General features: G+C 47.3%; 1 protein-coding gene across 5 annotated transcripts in view; it reads left to right on the top strand.

Moving 5' to 3' along the window:
- Positions 1–7,821: 7,821 nt before the first annotated feature.
- GMEB2 (glucocorticoid modulatory element binding protein 2) overlaps positions 7,822–21,121 on the top strand; it is a 44,694-nt gene continuing 31,394 nt past the window's right edge. Inside the window, exons 1-2 of one of the 5 annotated variants that reach the window (XM_071211806.1) lie at positions 8,261–8,395; positions 9,001–9,140. The gene's annotated coding sequence lies outside the window, so the exon portion shown is untranslated. Of the gene's footprint in view, positions 8,081–8,260; positions 9,141–21,121 lie in introns of those variants that run through there. The other 4 variants (XM_071211809.1, XM_004458215.5, XM_071211807.1 and 1 more) reach the window with 4 other exon arrangements.

The raw sequence follows: 21,121 nt of genomic DNA, 5'->3' as shown, positions 1-21,121 counted from the left end.
ACCAGGCTGATGACAGGCCAGGGCTTATTTCTGAGGAGGCCCCTGGAAGGCAGAGTGCCAGGTGGTGTTCACAAGTGACCATCCGGAAGGTGGGCATGGGAAAGCGCTCACAGGGTGAGCACTTTCCTTAACCTCAAAACGCGAAGATGAGACTCTTGGAAGCCAGTCAGAGTCTGTATTAACCATCCCTGCAAAACAAGTAACCGCCCCCAAAACGTAGTGGCTTACAGCCACATCACCTCAGTTTCTCTGAGTTAGGAATTGAAGATCTGGATGGTTCTATGGGCTCAGGGTCTCGCCAGAAGGCATGGCTGGGGCTCGATACCCTCCCCAGACGGTGCCCACTGCAGCGGCATGGGCTGCTTGAGTGTGCTCACGACCAGTCACCTACGAGTCTGCACTCCTGCCGGGGGGTGGGGGGGCGCGTTTTGTGTGTCAAAGAATCTGTGACCGTGTTTTAAAGCCTCAGAAGCTCTGCTGGGTGGCCCTGTGTGTCCCGCACACGGATGGTACTTGTGGGGTGCTGGGACCTGCAGTGGGCATTCTTCCCAAATGGGGGTGTCCAGCAGAGAGGCAGGGAGGGCCCACGGCAGCTTCCTGTCCCCAGGGCAGCCCTTCCCTGGCCAGATGGCGCCACCACGAGCGATTCAAGGTGCAGCTCTGCTGAGGAGGTGGCGGAGCACGGCCCATACAAAACCATGGGGTTTCTTTTTGCTGAAAAGCCATTTTGCTGCTTAGCAGCTGTGGGTATATAATGAGTAGTTTAAAAACATTTGCTCATTCATTCACATATCAAACACAATTTTCAGAGCTTTTACATCAGAGAACAGCGATAGATTTTCAGACCCAGCTCCTGCCTGTAAGGATTTGTATGCTGGTTACACACCGCAGTTCATTATCTGTCAAAGCACTTCCAAATGATTTGCTCTTCACAGGGTTGACGCTGAGGAAACGGTAGGTGCTTTTTCACGACATCAGTTTTTCCTTCTTCCTTTTCACAAAAGCTCACTGTCACTGCAAAGCCTGAAGAAAGCGCCTGCCCTTCGGGCTCCGGCCCTCAGGGCTAAGGTACCTGGGCACTCCTGCCTCCTGTCTCCACCAGCGTCACCTGAGCGGCTGCACAAGCTACTTTACGGCTCTCAGAACAGCTGTTCTCAACCTGTGTGGTCTCAAGGACCCCTTTACAATCTTAAAAACTTTCGGAGGGGGAGCGGACTTAGCACGCGGTTGAGTGCTGCTTCCCATGTACAAGGTCCTGGGTTCAATCTCTGGTACCTCCTTAAAAAAGTAAACAACATTTACAGAGGACCCCAAGGAGCTTTCTTTGATGGGCCATAGCGACTGACAGTTATATTAGCAATCTGAGAAATTTTTTAAAGATTTGTTTTAAACATCATAAACTCATTGTTAAATATTTTTAATGAAAAATCACATTTTTCCAAACCCCCAAAAAATTAGTGAGAAAGGTTGAAATATGTGAAAAAATCTGGCCTCACACAGATATGGCCGGAAAAGGAAGGAGGACTTAATGGCCCCTCCTGTGATTGTAACCTGAAGCTCGAGGCAGCCAGCCTCTTAAATGCTGCCGCGATGTGCCAAGTCTGCGTACTAGGAAGACTTCAACCTCGTGGTGGCAGTCACATTTGACAAAATCCTAGTTTTCATTTGATAAATTGTATTTTATCATTGGTAATAGGTGCTCTCAGTTGCTTTCCTTAAAGTGAGACTCATTTAGAGAAAATGTCTGCCCAGTGTTCAAGTCCGAAGAACTGTATTTGTCAATCTTTCAAAAACTGGGGGTTCTCTGAAAAGAGTGGCTACTTCAGCTGGCAGCTAATTGTTGAAACTTAGTAAAGGAAATTTGACAGCTTCATCAAGGGCATTCTAAAGTGAAACCATTCTTTTTAACTTGAGTGCTAGCCCACTCTGAGGGGCTGCCCTTACCCGCAGCTGTTTCTGAACCAGCAGGGCAGCTGACCACACAGCAACGAGCACAAACACAGGGCTCAGCAGGACTCTGAAAAGAGGCTTGACCCAATGGGTCCTCTGGCAGGGCCTGGAGACCCCAGAGGTCCACAGGCCACTCTCTGGGGACTGCTGCATCAGAGTTTCCTTCCAGCTCATTCTTTTTTCCTAAGATTTTTATTTATCACCCCACCCCCCACCCCCCGCCACTTGTACTCGCTGTCTGCTCTGTGTGTCCATCTGCTGCGTGTTCTTCTGTGTCTGCTTGTCTTCTCTTTAGGAACTGATTCCAGGAACTTCTGACATGGGAGAGATGCACTCAATTGCTTGAGCCATCTCAGCTCCCTGGTTTGTTGTGTCTCTCATTGTCTTTTCCTTTGTGTCTTAGTTGTGTCAGTTTGCCTTTACCAGGAGGCCCCAGGAACTGAACCTAGGACCCTGCACATGGTAGATGGGAGCCCAATCACTTGAGCCACATTCACTTCCCCAGCCCGTTGTTGAACATCCATGTTTTTTCCAGCTTCTTGCTCTGATAAAGACTGCTGCAGGGCACTGCTTTCCACACAAACCTTGTTATTTTCCCAGGGACTTGGCCTGTTCTGGCACCCTCCTCCTGTGACTTGGGCAAAGCCTTCCGCAGCACCAGCTCTGTGGGCAAGTGTTCACCCACCCTGAGTGGGACTCTGGGAGAGGGTGCATCCCAAGGGGCACTGTGACACTGTCCCAGGGGCTCCCAGGGAGGGCCCCAAGCATGGAGGAGGGCAGAGCCCAGACAGCTGCGGGCTGGGAGCTGCACCTGGACCCTGTGGGCTCACCTTCCGCTGGGCTCCCTCTCATCTCTTGGGCTTAAGCTTATTGGACCAAGTTTTCCATTCCCTGCTGCCAAAAGCATTCCCTGATGCCGATTCCTAGATCCTGAGCCATGTGTGTGGTTGTCTCGTGGTCTGGAATAAAACCGCGGACACTTTCCCAGAGCACTGCCTGCTCACACTCCTGCTAGCAGGGCCAGACGCAGCCTCAAGTGCCCACTTAACCGAGGCCTGCAGAGAGCAGGTGGCGAAACTGGGGCTTGAACCTGGGTTTTCAGAATTCCCGGAGTCCTCGTTTCCTTCTGGGCTTTCTGCGTGGTCACCTGCTTGGCAAGGCCTTTACCCGCCACCCCCAGACCCCGCCCCTCTCCCGCTGGTTCTCCTGCACTGGCCTACTTTGCCAGCTTCTCGTCAGGTGTGGCCTCCTTCCTCTGCAGTGTCACTGCCTTAAGGCCCGTGACTCGTTTTAGTCACTGCTGAAACTCGTGCCTCATTAATTACATGATGCTCGTTAAATACAGGTTTTTAACTTCTTATTTTGAACTATTTTAGACGCATAGAAAAGTTGCAAAAATAGTAGAGGGCACGCTAGCTTCTTAGGGCTACTTCAACAAACCACAAACTGGGAGCTTAAAAGAAGTTGATTCTCTCCCAGTTCTGGAGCCAGATGTCCAAAACCAAGGGCCCCTCGGAAGGCACTAGGGGAGGGTCTTTCCTGCCTCTTCCAGCTTCTGCAGCCCCAGGCTCCGGCTTGCTGCAGCCTCATCTCTGTCTTCACAGGGCTGCCTCCCCTGGGGGTCTTTTTGTTAAAGATTTATTTCTCCCCATCCCACGTTTTTTGCATTTGCTGTTATCTTTTTTTTTTTTTTTCAAATTCTACTCAATTTATTCATTTTTTAAAAAGATATTACATTAAAAAAATATGAGGTTCCCATTCGCCACCCCCGATTTGCTGTTATCTGTTGTCTTGTTTCTTTAGGAGGCACCAAGAACCAAACCCGGGGCCTCCAGAGTGGGAGAGGCACCCAATCCCTTGAGGCACCTCTACTCCCCGCTTTGTTGTATCTCTCATTTTCTTGTCTCTTGTGTCATCTTGCTGCGCCTGCCGGTTGCACCAGCCCATCCTGCCAGCTTGCTGTTGTCTTTAGGAGGCACCGGGAACTGAACTAGGGACTTCCCATGCTGGGAGCTCAATCACTTGAGCCACATCCGCTTCCCCGTGTCTCTGCTAAGGCCACTTGCCCCTGGATTTGGGGCCACCACTGAGGGAACCCAGGACAATCTCATCTCAAGGGCCTTAATTACAGCTGCAAAGACCCTCTTTCCAAACGAGGGCACACTTCCATGCACACACCTCGAGCAGCCACCACTCAACCTCTGCCCCATCCCTGAGGGTAGCATCTTACACAAACACAGCACAACTACGGAAACTAGGGAGTACAAGGGCACAAGCAACTAAAAGCCACTATCCCCACGACATCCCTTTTTGCTCCTGGATGCCACACTGCATTTGGTTGTCATGTGCCCTTAATTTCCTCCAAACTGTGATTTCCTCAGCCCTTCCTGGTCTTTTATGACTTTGATTCTTGAGTATTGCACCTTCCTATTTTCTGCCACTGATGGGAACTCTGCCACGCCCACTGCCCACAGGATGTTATGTCTTCCCGCTGTGAGGTGGGCAGTGTCCCCTTCCCCTGCCAGGACAGCACACCAGGACTGTCTTCTGGAGTCCCCGCTTCGGTTTAACCAAATCTAGGACATCTACTAAGACCCATGTTGCCAGGGAGGCAGACAGGTAGGTCACCAGAACAATCTGGGTGGGGGCACTGCCAGCAGAGGTGGAGAAGGCAGACCAAGGGCGCTGGGAGCGGCCAGATCCCAAGGAGGGCTGGCAAGGAAGGGACGAGGAGGCACTGCACGAGGGCAAGTGAGACAAGGCCAGCACAACTGTTTAAGAGCACAGAGGGCCACAGGTGCTGCTTCTTGACCCAGCAGAGCTGCTCATGTTGGCAGGGGCTGACGTGACCAGAGCAGTTTCCAGGTGGAACGCCCTGAGGGAAGCAGGAGGGGACTGGCAGTGGGATGAGCAGTGCAGGCCCAGCGTCTTCCTTGGAGGTGGGGCCTAAGCGTGCACCCCAGGCTCCCACCCCACCAGGCAAGAGCTCTGGGAAGCCTGGGAGCAAAGGGCCAGGGAGCAGCTGCCCCAAGGCACCCTGAGATCCAGTGATGACACTCAACGCCTCACTGCTTTCAGGGTTTCCAGCGGCTGGGGGGAGAGGTCTTCTGAAATCAGCTACTTGAGTGACAACAAACTTCCCTTTGGAATAAGCCAAGGTCGAAAGTGCCACAGGGGGGAAATGGACTTGGCCCAGTGGTTAGGGCGTCCGTCTACCACATGGGAGGTCCGCGGTTCAAACCCCGGGCCTCCTTGACCCGTGTGGAGCTGGCCCATGCGCAGTGCTGATGTGCACAAGTAGTGCTGTGCCACGCAGGGGTGTCCCCTGCGTAGGGGAGCCCCACGCGCAAGGAGTGCACCCCATAAGAAGAGCTGCCCAGCGAGAAGGAAAGTGCAGCCTGCCCAGGAATGGCGCTGCCCACACTTCCCATGCCGCTGACAAGAACAGAAGCGGACAAAGAAACAAGATGCAGCAAATAGACACAGAGAACATACAACGGGGGGCGGGGGGGGGGGGAATTAAATAAATAAAAATAAATCTTTAAAAAAAAAAAAAAAGTGCCACAGGGGTCGAGGGGTGGATGGGCTGGGCTCTAGTAGACAGATCCCTGGAGCAGCAGCACCAGGTGCCACTCGTGCAACTGGGCCTTCTCTCCTGCACCCTGCAGGCCTCCTTTCCAGCGCCCCACCTGGCACTCCCCTTTGACTTCATTCACTTAGTCCCAACACGTGAAACAGAAGTAACAACCACAGACTGCACACTTGACCTCAAATTTACCAGATCATTATAAAGTGGCAGCAACTGAAGCAGGCCCAAAAGCTTAATGTTTAAAAAGTAACTTTTCCTATCACTGGCTGAGTTCACTCTACATTACTCAGTAACAGAATCAAAGTGCAGGTGTCCCAATTATAAAATCACTGGTGTGAAAACTTCCCATTCTGGGGAAACGTCTTCAGCGCCTCCCTCCTGAAGTGGGCATGCGGCCTCAGGGTTCAGGCCTAACACGGGCTTGGGTCCATTCAGCTTCGGTGGGTCCAGACCCACTGCGCCCTCAGCAGGCGGCCTTTGCTTGGTCACATGGAGCACACACATTTTGAGAGGGCATCATGACCATGCTGCTCTGGGAATGGGCAGTCTGTCACCTTAGAGGTATAAGCTGACTGCCACCGTGCACATGGGGAAACTGAGGCTGGGGACACTAAGAAACGTACCCCACACCACAGCTGCAGAGCTTCACTGATGAGTGAGGCCAGTAGTCAAGACCATTCCTGCATCCCACTAACTTCTGGCCTCAGAACTGCTCGGCTCTGGGCAGGGAAACCTAAGTACCACCTAGGACAACACTGAGGCGTCACGTTGTACTGTTCAACTAAACAGCCAAAACTGGTTGTAGACGTGACTCCCAAGTACAAGGTCAGTAAATTAACTTCTCATGTTTTAGAGAATCCAAGGACTTCATATTACAGCCCTTTACACAGTCTTTAAAAAAAGCCGTTTTCAGAGTGCCTCTCACCCCACATCTGGGTGGCTTTTGTAGCCTGTGCTACTGAGGCATATAATTTTAAGTCAAATTTAAATCGGCACCTTACTGGACAGCTCAGCCAAGGACCAAGGATTACACCATTGTACACGTTCATTCTGAACGTGCAGGGAAGCGGACATGGCTCAACTGGCAGACCATCCACCTACCATAAGGGAGGGTCCAGTGTTCAAACCCAGGGCCTCCTGACCCGTGTGGAGAGCTGGCCCAAGCGCAGAGCTGACCTGCGCAAGGAGTGCGCTGCCACACAGGGGTGTCCCCTGCATAGGGGAGCCCGCTGCATGGGGAGAAAAAAGCGCAGGGCGCCGCAGGAGTGGCACCGCCCACACAGAGAGCCGACGCAGCAAGATGACACAACACAAAGGAGACGCAGTTTCCCAGTGCCGAGGGTGTAAGTGGACACAGACAGAACACACAGCGAATGGACACAGGGAGTAGACAACAGGAGATGGGGTGAGAAGGGGAGAGAAATAAATAAATCTTTAAAAACAGAGTGAATGTGCAAAGCACTTTCTAAAGTTTATTATGAAAACTAAAACACTTTAATCGTAAGGCATGGAAATTAAAAATGGAGAGTAAAGGAGAGCTACTAGTCTACAGTTTTTCCTAAAAGGCCTTTCTCCATGCTGGCACATTTTTTTCCCCCTACACACCTGAAATCACACGTAGATCCGATTTGGTTTTATCACTTAGCATTTCATGCACTTTGCCTCTCCAGCCTTACAAAAGCCTTCATACACAACTTTCTCCACGGTTTCACACACGCACCCACTCTAACTCCGTCAACACGAAGGGCCTTCCAATATTTTGGTATTATAAATAACCGCGATATAGGCAGATCTTCTATGCGTCCCTTAAACTAGGTTCTTAGCAGCGGAAGCGCTGGGTCAAACGACCCTCCCCTGCAATGCTTTGCAGACCCAGGGTTCGATCGGCGTTTACACACGCCCTGAACCCGGCCAGAAGCCGCGGCCTCTGCTGCGCCGGGGAGACAGCTCCTCGCCGCGGGCCTCGCCCGCGCCCGCCTACCCTGCCTCCGCTCTCCGCGGTCCCGGAGCTCCGGTGCCTTCCCTGCCTGCGGGGGCCGGGGCGTGCGCTCAGGACCTGCCTCCTCGTGGGTTCCACCGACTCCGCGGCCAAGGGTCCTCGAGCGGAGAATGCGCTAAACCGGAGGGCCGGAGAGCGGGCGGCGCTCCGGACACGCGGGAGATTAGCCTCTTCGAGAAGGAAACCGAGGCTAGGAGAGCTCTCCAGGGCCCGGCAAGGCCGCCCACAGCGGAACACCGCCCACATGCTCCACCGCCCGTCCAGGCCTCCGCGCATGCGCGCCGGGCCCGCTGGGCCTTATTTCGCAGAGCCGCCCACCTCCCAGGCGAGCGCAAGATAAGTCACCAGGCCCTCTTCAGCCCGTGCGTGCGCGCCCCCTCCGCCTGCGTCACTAGGAAGCGCGCGCCCGGGCCGCCGCCGCCGCTGCCGCCGAATCCCCAACAAGGAGCCAAGCCGCCGGCCGCCGCCTTCGCCCGCCGCGCCGCCGCCCCGCTCGTTGCCGTCGGCGCCGGGCGCCCGAGCAGGTCCGGCCGCGGCCCCAGGTAAGCGGCGCCCGCGGCGCGACCCGCGGCCGCCCGCCCCCCCCGCGGCGAGGCCTCTCGCTCCGCTCACGCGCCGTCGTCCAGTCAGGGGTCCCTGCGGAGCGTCAGGACGTTACGGCGGGGGGAGGGGAGGGCCGGGGGAGGGGCGGCGGCGGCGGCGGCGCGTCGGGGCGGCGGCGCGTCCTGCGTCCGGCGTCCATCTTGGGCGCTTCGGGGCTGGCGGGCGGCTGCGGGCGGCTGCGGGCGGGCGTCCCGCTCCATCTTGGCGCCCCCGGCGGGCCCCCAGCGCCGCGCCGCGTGGAGCCGCCACGCCCGGTAGCCCGCCACGCCGCGGGCGGCCCTGCCCGCCCTGCCTGGGGCCGGAGCGCCCCTTCTCCCGCGGCTCCTGGGATGCTGCAGGCTTTCTGCCCCAGAGTCCGACCCAAGGCGAATCGCACAGGAAATAAAGCCCCGGTGCCGCTGGAGAAATTAAGCGGGCGGCGGTTCGGAAGTTGTGTATTCGCAGGAAGGGAATTGAAACTTCGGGGCAGACCTCGTGCTCACATTCGGAGCGCGCAGGGTCCCCGAGACTCCCCGCGCCTGGCTGGCGGCCTGTTTGCGGCTCGCGCGGGAGGGTCTCTGCGGGCGGGGGGCGGGAGCCCTGAGGCTTTTCAGCAGAAACTGGACATGGGGATTTTTTAAACGTGAACTCTAACCCTTCAAAAAGCTGGCCACTAGTTGTGAAACAGTGCGAGCGTGTGACCCCTGAGATGTTTCCGGTGGTATTTTTATCAAAGGAAATTATTTTTTATTTATCCATCAGTCATGGAAAGCCAAGTCTCTGAATCTGATGTACTGACTGCAGGCCAACATTTTCGTGTTATTTTTGTATATTTATGCCCAAGAATATTGTCTTAAAAATCTTTTCTCATTTACCTCAGAGCTCAATTTTCCTCAGTAAGGACCCCAAGCTCTTTGGTTTTGGATCTCCTGTGAACCTGGACGAGCATCCCCCGCTTGCTCTTGCCTGTAAAGCCCCACGGGGCATCAGGAACTGTCGTCTGCGAAGTAATGTCCGCAGGTGTGATTTTGTGCATTCACACCACTTAACAGTGCTCCCTCTTGGTTTGGTCCCTGCCTTTTTGCAGCTTTTGGTTGAAATATGAGTTTGATTGCGGTAAGGGAGCTGGACCTTGAGAAATGAGTGCCATAGTAAAACGTTATTTTAAAATGGTCTTTATTCATGTTTGCCTAAAGTTCTTTGAAGCCTAAATCTAGAGTCCAAAATTATGCTAGTGAAAAACCGTTCTATTTTAGAAATATGAAGTAAGTCTGTCACTGTAAATGAATTCATTGTTGCAGCTTTTCTGACTGAAAAGCATCTGAAGACAGTCTTCTGGAGACCCTGGCACAGGCCGGCAGCTCCAGCAGCTGGAGGGTGTTGGCAGTGTCCCGTCCCCTCCCCGCCCCCCCATGTAGGCACCTGTTCGATGGCTGCTCTGACTAAATTGGACGATTAATAAATGGCCTTCCTGATTTTTTATACTCCTTTTTATTCCCAGTGCTAGTTTTTCATATTTCTCTAAAGCAGAAAAAGGAGAACTTTCCTTGTCCCTAGGGTCAGCGTTTAATCATTCGTTTGTATATTTAGATATATTCTACTTTTAGCCCGTTCTCTATGGTAACATTGATGTTCATTTCCTAATTGGATGTTCTTTTGGCTCTTGACCCTTTCCCTTTCTTACTCCAGTTTACCCAAGTCTTCCATGCCAGGACCCTGGCGTTACTCTCACCAGCTTCTTTGCCGTGGATTAAACAACACTCACAGCTTTCCACGGTCCAGGCCATTGTTAGTCTGTTAGTGCTGGAGAAGCAAATACAAGGAATTCGTGTTTGCTACAAGTGGCTCACAGTTCCCCTTGATTTCCTCATCTTTTTTCTTTGAGGATGCTTGCTTGCTTTCTCCTTCCCCACCTTTAACTCACCGGCATTTCTTAGTTCCTTGGATATCTAGGTCAGGGATTAATTAAGGAGACTTGCTGTTGTCTCAGTTTCCAAGCTGCTACGACAAATACCATGCACTGGTTTGATTTAACACCACAAATTTATTGGACGCCAGAGGTCCAAAATCTAGGCATCAGTGAGGCCATGCTTTCCTCCTGAAGGCCTAGCATTCTGGTGCTGCTGGCCACAGTCTTTGGGTTCCTTGACCTGCATCTCTGCCTCCATCTCATGACATGCTCTTTCTCCTCTGCTTTGCTCTTCTGGTTTCTGGTGACTTCCTACTTCTTCCTGTGGTCTTCTCTGTCTTGCTGTTTCCTATTTCTTCTTGTTATAAGGCTTCCAGTAGTGTGGATTAAAACCCACCCTCATTCACTTGGGCCACATCTTAACTAAAAAATAACATCATCAAGAGGTCCTATTTACAGAGGGTTTGTGCCAAGAGGGACGTGGATTAATATTAGGAACATGTAGAGGGTATAGCTCAGTGGTTGAGTGCCTCTTTTGCATGTATGTGGTCCAGTGTTCAATCCTTGGTCCTCAAAAATATATATATATAGATAGACTTAAGGATTAGAAACGTGTTTGTTGGGCAGTCCTCAACCGCCACAGCTGTCACTTGTGATTGGTGGCCTGGGAAGCCAAAGCTGTTTCTTTTCTCCCATTCATCTTGCTTGTGACCCTCTGGTTTCTTTTCCTTCCTGGCTTAGAGACCCATTCCACAACAGGAAGAAGTGGAGCTTGCATGTCCTCTGAGTACCAAGTCAAGGGGCTGTGTATGTGGAAGGGAGGAAGGGAAACTAGGTGAGTCTGGAGGCTCCTTTCCAAACTGTGCGCCTGCTCCAGCAGACAATTAGGAAGATATTTCCGTGGTAGATAGTGGAGGTTGAGTGTGAATTAACAAAAACCTTGAGCTCTTGAGGCCAGGTTTTGTAATTTGTAGTTCAAGTTGGACTAGTTAATTCGGGCAGAGAAAACTTAATTACAGAGCATTTGCTGGGAAATGGCTCCTCTACTGAGAATGTTCTTGGTGAGTTGAAAGTACCCAGCCTGGGGAGGCAGGTGTGGGTGGGGCTCCTGCTGTGCTGGAAGGAGGGGAGCAGCTTGTCCCTCCCACAAACCTGTTTTTGCCTCTGCACTAGGGGTAGGTGATGTCATTGGTAATAATTATTTTTGAGAGTTGCAGCATGAAATTTGATGTGGGCCTTCAGGAATTGATCTTTGGTTGTTTAGTAAGGATTATTCAGCCTTGTCCATAGAGGTTCGTTGGAGTTGCATTTTTCATGTCCTCTGTAAAATAAATAGAAGTGATCTTATAGCTTCTTTAGTTTTGCCAGGTGAAAGGGCAAATTTACCTGCCCTCCCTTTCTGCATTGCTGTAGGGGTTGTGGCCATCCAGGGCTTCTGACCAGTCCTCCCGAAGGGCTGGAAAGCCTCGGGGTCCTGCATGTGCAGGGCCAGTCGGTGTCTCATCTCCCCATTTAAGATAGTATCCAAGTATTATGTGTACATGCTTAAACTATGGGTGGTACAGGAAGACTCATCATGGACGTCCCTTGCCGCCCCTCTCCATCTCCCTCCTGCTCAGGCCACGTGGCTCTGTAGTCTGCAGATGGTGGGGGCGTGCAGCGGGAAGCTCATCTCCCCCTTGGGCGCCAGCTCCCTAACTTCTGTGGGAGGCACCTCCTGCATCGGAATCCTTCGGGCACTGACTGCAGTGCCTCAGGGACCACCCCATTAACGTGTAGATTCGGAGACCTCAGCGCCATTTTAGATTTGGGGAAGGAATTGGCTTCCGTTATGTAGGAAAAGTCAGGGAAATATTTTTCTCAGACAAGTTCTAAGTTAGGGGAGTTGGTTTCATTTGACCAGGTACTATTTACTCAGAAGTATTAAATATTTCCAAACACTCAAGATTCTTTCTGTAGTTATCCTAATAAAAGTTTCCAAATGAGTTTGTTCCAATGTGCTTTGCTCATTAACAAATTTGCATGAAAAAAATAAAGTTCTGAAATTTTTTCTTTTAGTAACTTTTTTCTTAAGGTACTGGGGTCTGGGGATTGAACCTGGGACCTCATTTGTGAGAAGCTGGCCCTCAATCCTTGAGTCACATTGGCTTCCCTGAATTGGTTTTTTGTTTGTTTTGCTTGTTCATTTTTTTTTTTTTTTTTTAGGAGGCACCGAAAACCAAACCCAGGACCTCCTGTGTGGGAGGCAGGAGCTCAACTACTTGAGCCACATCTACTCCCAGTAACTTTTTATATTCTCTACTTTCTAGCCTATATCTAGTCTTACCAAGTCATTCTGTTGTAATAGGATATTTTTTTGCTAACTAAATTTTGTAAAACTTAAAAAATTTAACCTTTATGGCTTTTTGGTGTACAGTTCTATAAGTTGTTTTTTGTTATTTGTTTTGTGTTTTTTTTGTTAGGCGGTAGCAGGGATTGAGCCTGGGACCGCATATGTGGGAAACAGGCACTCAGAACACTGAGCTGCACCCGCTCCCCCCCACGAGCTTCATCGCGTGTGTAGATGGTGTAACCACCACAGTACTGAGGCTGCAGGACAGTCCCGTCAAGTCCCCTGTGTGCGCTCCTTTTTTTTTTTTAAGATTTATTTCTCTCCCCTTCCCCCTCCCCACATTTGTCTGCTCTCTGTGTGCGTTCGCTGTGTCTTCTTCCGTGACTGCTTCTATCCTTATCAGTGGCACCAGGAATCTGTGTTTCTTTCTGTTGCGTCATCTCGTTGTTGGTCAGCTTTCCGTGTGTACGGCGCCATTCCTGGGCAGGCCGGACTCTCTTTCGCGCTGGGCGGCTCTCCTAACGGGGCGCACTCCTTGAACGGCGCACTCCTTGCGCGTGGGGCTCCCCAATGCCAGGAACACCCCTATGTGGCAGGGCACTCCTTGCTTGGACCAGCACTGCGCATGGGCCAGCTCCACGCGGGTCCAGGCGGCCTGGGATTTAAAGGGACCTCCCATGTGGTAGGCGGACACCCTATCCATTGGGCCAAGTCCCCTTCCTGATTAGTTTTTTTGTTGTTTTTGTTAATATAAATAGCTTTTATTTATTATATAGCCATTTGTATTCTTTGGACACATGTCTTTTCAAGTCTTTTGCCCATTTTTCAATTGGGTTGTTTTTCTTTTTATTGTTGAGTTGCAACATTTCTTTATATATCCTGGATATTAAATCCTTATCTGACATGTGATTTCCAAATATTTTCTCCCATTGAGTAGGCTGCCTTTCACCCTTTTGACAAAGTCCTTTGAGGTTCAAAATTTTGAGGAGGTCTCATCTATTTTTTCTTTTGTTGCATGTGCTTTAGGGTGTCAGCTCCAAGAAACCACCACCTACCACAAGGTCTTTAAGATGTTTCCCTACATTTTCTTCTAGTAGTTTTATGGTCCTGGCTTTTATATTTAGGTCTTTGATTCATTTTGAGTTGGTTCTTGTAGAGGGAGTGAGATAGGGTTCCTCATTCTTTCTTTTGGTTATGGATATCCTGTTCTCCCAGTACCATTTGTTGAAGAGACTGTTTTGTCTTATCAATGTGGATTTGGTAGGTTTGTCAAAAACTGGTTGTCCATAGAGGTGAGGGTTTGTTTCTGGACTCTCAGTTCTAGTCTACAGATTGATGTGTCTGTCTTTATGCCTGTACCATGCTGTTTTGACCACTGTAGCTTCGCAATATATTTCAAGGTCAGGTAGTGAAATTCCTCCCATGTCTCTCTTCTTTTTTAGACTGCTTTGGCTATATTGGTTGCATTTTCTCTTCCAAATGAATTTGGTAATTGCCTTTTCTATTTCTGTAAAGTAGGTTGTTGGGATTTTGATTAGTATTGTATTGAATCTATAAATGAGTTTGGGTAGGATTGACATCTTCATGATATTTAGTTTTCCAATCCATGAACACAGAATGTCTTTCCATTTGTTTAGCTTTTCATCAATTTCTTTTAATGGTGTTTTATAGTTTTCTGAATATAGATCCTGTACGTCTTTGGTTAAGTTGATTCCTAGGTATTTGAGTCTTTTTATTGCTATTGTAAATGGATTTTTTTTCCTGATTTCTTCCTCAGATTGTTCAATACTAGTTAGTGTACAGAAACATTACTGATTTTTGTGTATTGATCTGTTAACCTTCCACTTTACTGAACTCGTTTATTAGCTCAAGTAACTTTGTTGTAGACATTTCAGAATTTTCTAAATATAAGATCTTGTCATCTGCGAATAGTGAGAGTTTTACTTCCTCTTTTTGGATGCTTTTTATTATTTTCTTGTCCAATTGTTCTAGCACAGTATTGAATAATGGGAGCGGATTAGCTCAAGTGGTTGAGTGCCGGCTTCCCATGTATGAGGTCCTGAGTTCATTCCTTGGGCCCTGGAACCTCAAAAGAAACAAAAAACAAAAACCTAAACCAACGAACAAAAAAACAAAAAAGCCAACTCTCATTGGGGAGCAGTGATTGAGCTCCTGCTTCCCATGTACAGAGTCCTGAGCTCAATCCCTGGTACTTCCTAAAAACAGACAGACAAACAAGCAAACATGTATATGGAAAATTTTTTAAAAAATAAAGAAAAACTAGCAAATATGAAATAACAGTGATGACAGTGGGCATCCTTGTCTTGTTCCCAATCTTAGAGGGAAAATTTTCAACCTTTCCCTATTGAGTACAATGTTGGCTGTGGGTTTCTCATATATTCCCTTTGTCATATTGAGGAATTTTTCTTCTATTCCTATCGTTCAAAGTGTTTTTATCAAGATTTTGTCAAATGCCTTTTCTGTGTTGATCAAGATGATCATGTGGTTTTTTTCCCCTTCTGTTACTGTGGTATATTACATTCATGATTTAAAATTTTTATTTTTTTTTTAAAGAAGCTTTAGATTACATAAGTATAACATAAAAAATATAGGGAATTCCTATATGTTCCACTCCCTCCCCTTCCCATACTTTCCCACATTAACAACATCCTTCATTAGTGTGGTACATTTGTTACAATTGATGAACACATATTGAAGCATTGCTACTAACTATAGTTACATTATAGTTTACACTCCGTCCCACACAATTCTGTAGGTCATAGTAAAATGTACAATGGCCTGTATCCGTCACTGCAATGTCATGCAGGACAATTCCAATGTCCCGAAAATGCCCCATGTTTCTCCTGCTCTTCCTTTTCCCTCCCCTCAGAACCTATGGTGGCCACTGCCTTTATATCAGTGATATAAAGTATTTTTCCATTGCTAGAATGTTCTTCCATTGCTAGAATAGTAATAAATCTAATTTAGTCTATTATTCATTTCTCAATCTCGAGAATTTTGGGATGGTGCTGCCCAGTCTACTTCTAATTGAGAGTGGCTTAGATTCCATTGGGGCAGATGGATGGAACTGCCTGGCGAGGAGCTGCAGACACTCTCTGCTCCTTGGGATGGGCGTTGTCCATCAGCATCTCCTTGTTAGTTGTCCTGGGTGAGTCGAATGAACTAGAGAGTGTTGCAACTCTGCTGAGGTTCAGGGCTCACCTGGCACACAGACCAAAGATTTAAGTTTCTCAGAGATATGATAGTGTTAATTATAGGTTTAAATAGAAGGGGCAGAAGATCCCCATGTGTAGGGATCATTGATTCTCTTATGTTGAACCAGCCTTGTATACCAGGACTAAATACCACTTGGTTATGGTGTATAATTCTTTTGATATGCTATTAGATTCTGTTTACAATTATTTTGTTGAGAATTTTTGCATCTATGTTCATTAGAGAGATTAGTCTGTAATTTTTTTTTCTTGTAGTAGTATCTTTATCTGGTTTTGGTATTAGGGTGATGTTGGCTTCATGAAACATGTTAGATAATTTTCCCTCTTCAAATTTTTGGAGGCGTTTAAACAGGATTGGTTTTAATTCTTCTCAAAATGTTTGGTAGAATTCACCTATGAAACCATCTGGTCCTGGACTTTTCCTTGTTGGGAGATTTTTGATGACTCATTCAATCTCTTTAAATGTGATTGGTTTGTTCTTGTATTTCTTTTTTTTTATTTTTTAATTTTATCTTTTTTAAAAAATTTAATCCCCCCCCAGTTTTCTGCTCCCTGTGTCCATTCGTTATGTGTTCTTCTGTGACCGCTTCTATCCTTATCAGCGGCACTGGGAATCTATGTTTCTTTTTGTTGTGTCATCTTGTGTCAGGTCTCCGTGTGTGGGCGCCATTCTTGGGCAGACTGAACTTTATTTCGCACTGGGCGGCTCTCCTTACGGGGCGCACTCCTTGTGCGTGGGGCTCCCCTACGCGGGGACACCCCTAACATGGCACAGCACTCCTTCTGCGCGTCAGCACTGCGCATGGCCAGCTCCACACAGGTAAAGGAGGCCCGGGGTTTAAACTGCGGACCTCCCATGTGGTAGGCGGATGCCCTATCCATTGGGCCAAGTCTGCTTCCCTAGTTCTTGTATTTCTTGTAGAGTCAGTGTAGGTTGTTTGTATGTTTGTAGGAATTTGTCCATTTCATCTAGGTTGTCTAGTTTGTTGGCATATAGTTTCTAATATCTAATAATGTTCTCTTATGATCCTTTTTTATTTCTGTGGGGTCAGTCGTAACTTCCCCCTTTTCATTTCTAATTCTATTGATTTGTGTCTTTCTCTCTCTCTTTCTCTTCTTTGTTAGTCTAGCTCAGCGTTTGTCAATTTTATTTATTGATCTTCTCCAACCAAGTTTTGGTTTTGTTGATTTCCTCTATTGTTTTTTTTGTTCTCAATTTCATTTATTTCTGCTCTAATTTTTATTATTTCTTTCCTTCTACTTGTTTTGGGTTTGATTTGCTATTCTTTTTCTAGTTTTTCCAGTTCAGTTAGATCTTTGATTTTAGTTCTTTTATTATAGGCATTTAGGACTATAATTTCGTCTATTAGCAAGGCCTTGGGTGTATCCTGTAAGTTTTGATAAGTTGTGTTCTCATTTTCATTCGTCGCAATATGCTTACTAATTTCACTTACAATTTCTTCTTTGACCAACTGATTATTTAGGAGTGTGTTGTTCAGCCTCCACACATTTGCGAATTTACCTTTTTCCCTATTATTGATTGATTTCCAGTTTCATTGCATTATGATCTGAAAATGTGCTTTGTGTAATTTCAATCTTTTTATATTTATTGAGACCTGCCTTGTGACATAACATGTGGTCTATTCTGAAGGAAGATATATGAGCACTTGAGAAGAATGTATAACTTGCTGGGTTTGGATGCAATATTCTGTATATGTCTGTTAGGTCTAGCTCATTTGTCATATTGTTCAAGTTCTTTGTTGATCTTCTGTCTAGTTGTTCTATCTAATGATGTGAGTACTATGTTGAAGTCTCCAACTATTATTGTAGAGATGTCTATTTCTCCCTTCATTTTTGCCAGACTTTGCTAATGTATTTTGGGGCACCATCGTTAGGGGCATAGATATTTTTATGACTGGTATTTTTTCCTGGTTGATTGTCCCTTTTATTAATATATAATGGCTTTCTGTATCTCTTATAACTTTTTTTTTGCATTTAAAGTCTATTTTGTCCAATAATAGTATTGTTATCCCTGTTCTTTTTTGGCTACTGTTTGCATGGAGTATCTTTTTCCAGCTTTTATTTTCAGCCGGTTTCTATCCCTGGGTCTAAGGTGAGTCTCTTGTAGGCAGCATAAGGATGGCTCATGTTTTTTTTTATCCATTCTGTCAGCCTGTATCTTTTACTTAGGGAGTTTAATCCATTCATATTCAATGCTATTGCTGTAAATGCATTATTCACTTCAAATATCATATCTTATTTTGTCTGTCTTTTTACTCTTTTGGTTGTCCTTCTGCTATCCTTGCCTTCTACACTCTTCTCAAGCCTCTCTCTCCTGTCTTTTTCTTTTGGTTTCTAAGAGTCCTTTGATACTTCTACAAACCCTTTTTTTTTTTTTTTTTTTTTTTACAAACTCTCTTAGTTTCTGTTTATTTGTGAATATTTTAAAATCACCCTTATGTTTGAAGGACAGTTTTGCTGGATAAAGAATTCTCAGCTGGCAATTTTTCTTCATTATCCTAATTATGGCATGCCACTGTCTTCTTGCCTCCATGGTATCTGATCAGAACTCTGCATTAAGTCTTACTAGGCAGCCCTTGTATGTAATGGTTTGCTTCTACTTGCTGCTCTTAGAATTTTCTCTTTATCTTTGACACATACATTTAGTATGTGTCTTGAAGTAAGTTTATCAGATTTATTCTGATTGGGGTGTACGCTTTACTTTTTGGGCATGTCAATTCATTTCTTCCATGAGAGTTGGGAAGTTTTCAGCCATTATTTCCTCAAATATTCTTTCTGCCCCTTTTCCCTCCTCTTCTTCTGAAACTTCCATGATGCATCCATTGTTGTGCTTCATGTTATCATTCAGTTCCCTGATCCCCTGCTCAGTTTTCCCATTCTTTTCTCTCTTTGTTCCTCTCTGTCTTCAGTTTCAGCTGTTCTGTCTTCCTTATCACTTATTCCTTCTGTCCTTTCAAGACTGATGTTGTATGCTTCTCCTGTGTTTTTTATCTTACCTATTGTGTCTTTCATTCCCATGAGTTGTATTTTTCTATTCAGGCTTTCAAATTGTTCTTTGCGCTCGCTCAGTGTTTTCTTGAGGTCCCTTATCTCTTTATCCATATCGCCTTTCTACTCAATTTGATTTTGGAAATTTGTATGCATCTCATTGATTAGTTGTCTCAAATCCTGTGTCTTATCTAGGGCTTTATTATGTTCCTTTGCTTGGGCCATTTCTTCCATTTTCTTAGTGTGGTTTGTAATTTTCTGCTGAATTTTAGGCATCTGATTATTATGGTGAGTTTACTCTGATGCTCAATTTCTTCCGTACAGATTAGGGGTGGAAGGCTGTGTGTTACTACTGCTCTTTGATTCTTGGCTCAACCTGTTCTGAATCTTTTAGGATTGTCCCTGTTAGTTGCTCAGAACTGGGCTCTGGACCCAGTAATTGGTTGCAGACCCGCTTTGTAGGGCATTGGGGAGGGAATGTGTAAAGGCTGGAAAAAGCCCCTTTTACTTATTTAATTTGCTCAGCTCCAGGTCCTTGGCTGCCAGCAGTTGGCGCCTTTGGCAGCCCTCGAAGTTCAGTGCCTGGTGGGCTGGTGTTTGTTCAGCAGGGAACAGGTCCCGGTGATAGCGCTTCCTGCCTGAAGGCGGAGCCAGGAATTCAGACTTTCTCCAGCCTTCTCTGGCAGGCCCCTCCCTTTTCCTGGTAGGAGATCATTCCACTCCTCTCTGCGTTCTTAATGACCAGTCTAGGTCAGTAGGCAAGGGGACTGAGAGGGTCAGTCAGATCCTTTAGTCTGTGCCAGCTCCAAGGCAAACCATGGTGCGGCCCCACCCGGCTGGACGGGCTCCTGGACACAGCAGACCAAAACTGAGGGTCAGAAGCTGAGCTGGCCCTCGGCTGTGTCCCTCTCTTTCCTCTCCTGTTTCCTGGGAAGGTGGACCCCTGTGCCCCCCTCTGCCTGTAGCCACTGCTTCTAGGCTAGAGAATTCAAAATTTTCTGATTGTAAGGTGAGAAAGTGCTCCAGCGGCTGCAGCTGCAGCTTCTTCCACTCAGTCTTTCCGTTGAGGTTTTTTTTCCTGTTCCCCTCTCCCCCCTGGTGTCCTAAACCCTAGAATAGTTTTTTCCCAGGCCATTTCTGCCTGTCCTCTAACTATTTTCCTGAGTGAGGTTAGAGTCTTTTAATAAGCATACTGCCTTTGAGTGTCATCTCAGCCGTCACTGAATCTGTAGTTCATTCTGAGTTTGTCTGAGTGGGATTTCAGGTAGGATGTACATGCTTTATTTATCCATTTACCATGGAAGGCCATTTGGGTTGTTTCCAGCAGGTGTTGTTTTTGTTTTGTTTTGTTTGAGGTTCTGGGACCGGGGATTGAACCTGGGCCCTTGTATGTAGGAATCCAGCACTTAAGCACAAGCCACATTGGCTCCCTGAGTTGGTGGTTTCATTTGTTTGCTTGCTGTTTGCTTTTGTTTTTAGGAGGCAGTGGGGCTGAACCTGGGACCTCCCGCTGGGGAAGCAGGCAGTCAATTGCTTGAGCCACATCAGGTCCTCTGTGTGTAGGCTTTTGAGTAAATACAAGTTTTGTTTTTGTTTTTGTTTTTTTAAAGATTTATTTCTCTCTCCCCCCCTCCACCCCGGTGGTCTGTTCTTTGTGTGTATTTTACTGCGTCTTCTTTGTCTGCTTCTGCTGTTGTCAGCGACATGGGAATCTGTGTTTCTTTTTTTGTTGTTTCGTCATCTTGTTGTGTCAGCTCTCTGCGTGTGCGGCACCATTCCTGGGCAGGCTGCACTTTCTTTCACGCTGGGCGGCTCTCCTTACGGGCACACTCCTTGCACACGCGGGGGACACCCCTATGTGGCAGGGCACTCCTTGCGCGCATCAGCACTGCACATGGGCCACCTCCACACGGGTCAAGGAGGCCCGGGGTTTGAACCGTGGGCCTCCCATGTGGTAGACGGACGCCCTAACCACTGGGTCAAGTCTGTTTCCCAATACAAGTTTTTATTTTCTAGGGTAAGTGAGAGTAAGCGTTCTTTCAGTCTATAGCTTGTCTTTCACTGTCTACTTTTTATTTGCCCAATTATAATACATAATTTTTCCAAACCTACTTAGAATAAAAATTTTTTTAAGGAGGTACTGGGGATTGAACCCACAATGCTCAGTCACTGCTACAACTGCTCCCCACTGAGAGTTGGTCATTCGATTTGTTTGTGTTGTTTTTAGGAGGCACTGGGAGATTGAACCCAGGACCTCATACATGGGAAGCAGGTGCTCAGCCACTTAAACTACATCCCCTCTCGGAATCAGTATTTTACTACTTCAAATGCAATATTGAAAATGTACCACCATATAGTTGCCTTTATTATCCCCCTTTTTTTAAGTTGTAGTTGTCATATGTCTACATACATAGAAAATCTCACCAGATAGTATCATAACTTTTGCTTTTATCAGCATGCATATAAAAGAGAAGAAAATAGTTGATTGTATTAGGTAGTGACATTTCTGTTGCTCTTC

The sequence above is a fragment of the Dasypus novemcinctus genome, chromosome 24, assembly GCF_030445035.2.
Source record: "Dasypus novemcinctus isolate mDasNov1 chromosome 24, mDasNov1.1.hap2, whole genome shotgun sequence".
NCBI classification, from domain to species: domain Eukaryota; kingdom Metazoa; phylum Chordata; class Mammalia; order Cingulata; family Dasypodidae; genus Dasypus; species Dasypus novemcinctus.
Note: the sequence above shows the minus strand (reverse complement) of the source record. Positions and strands in the feature narration are given on the sequence as shown.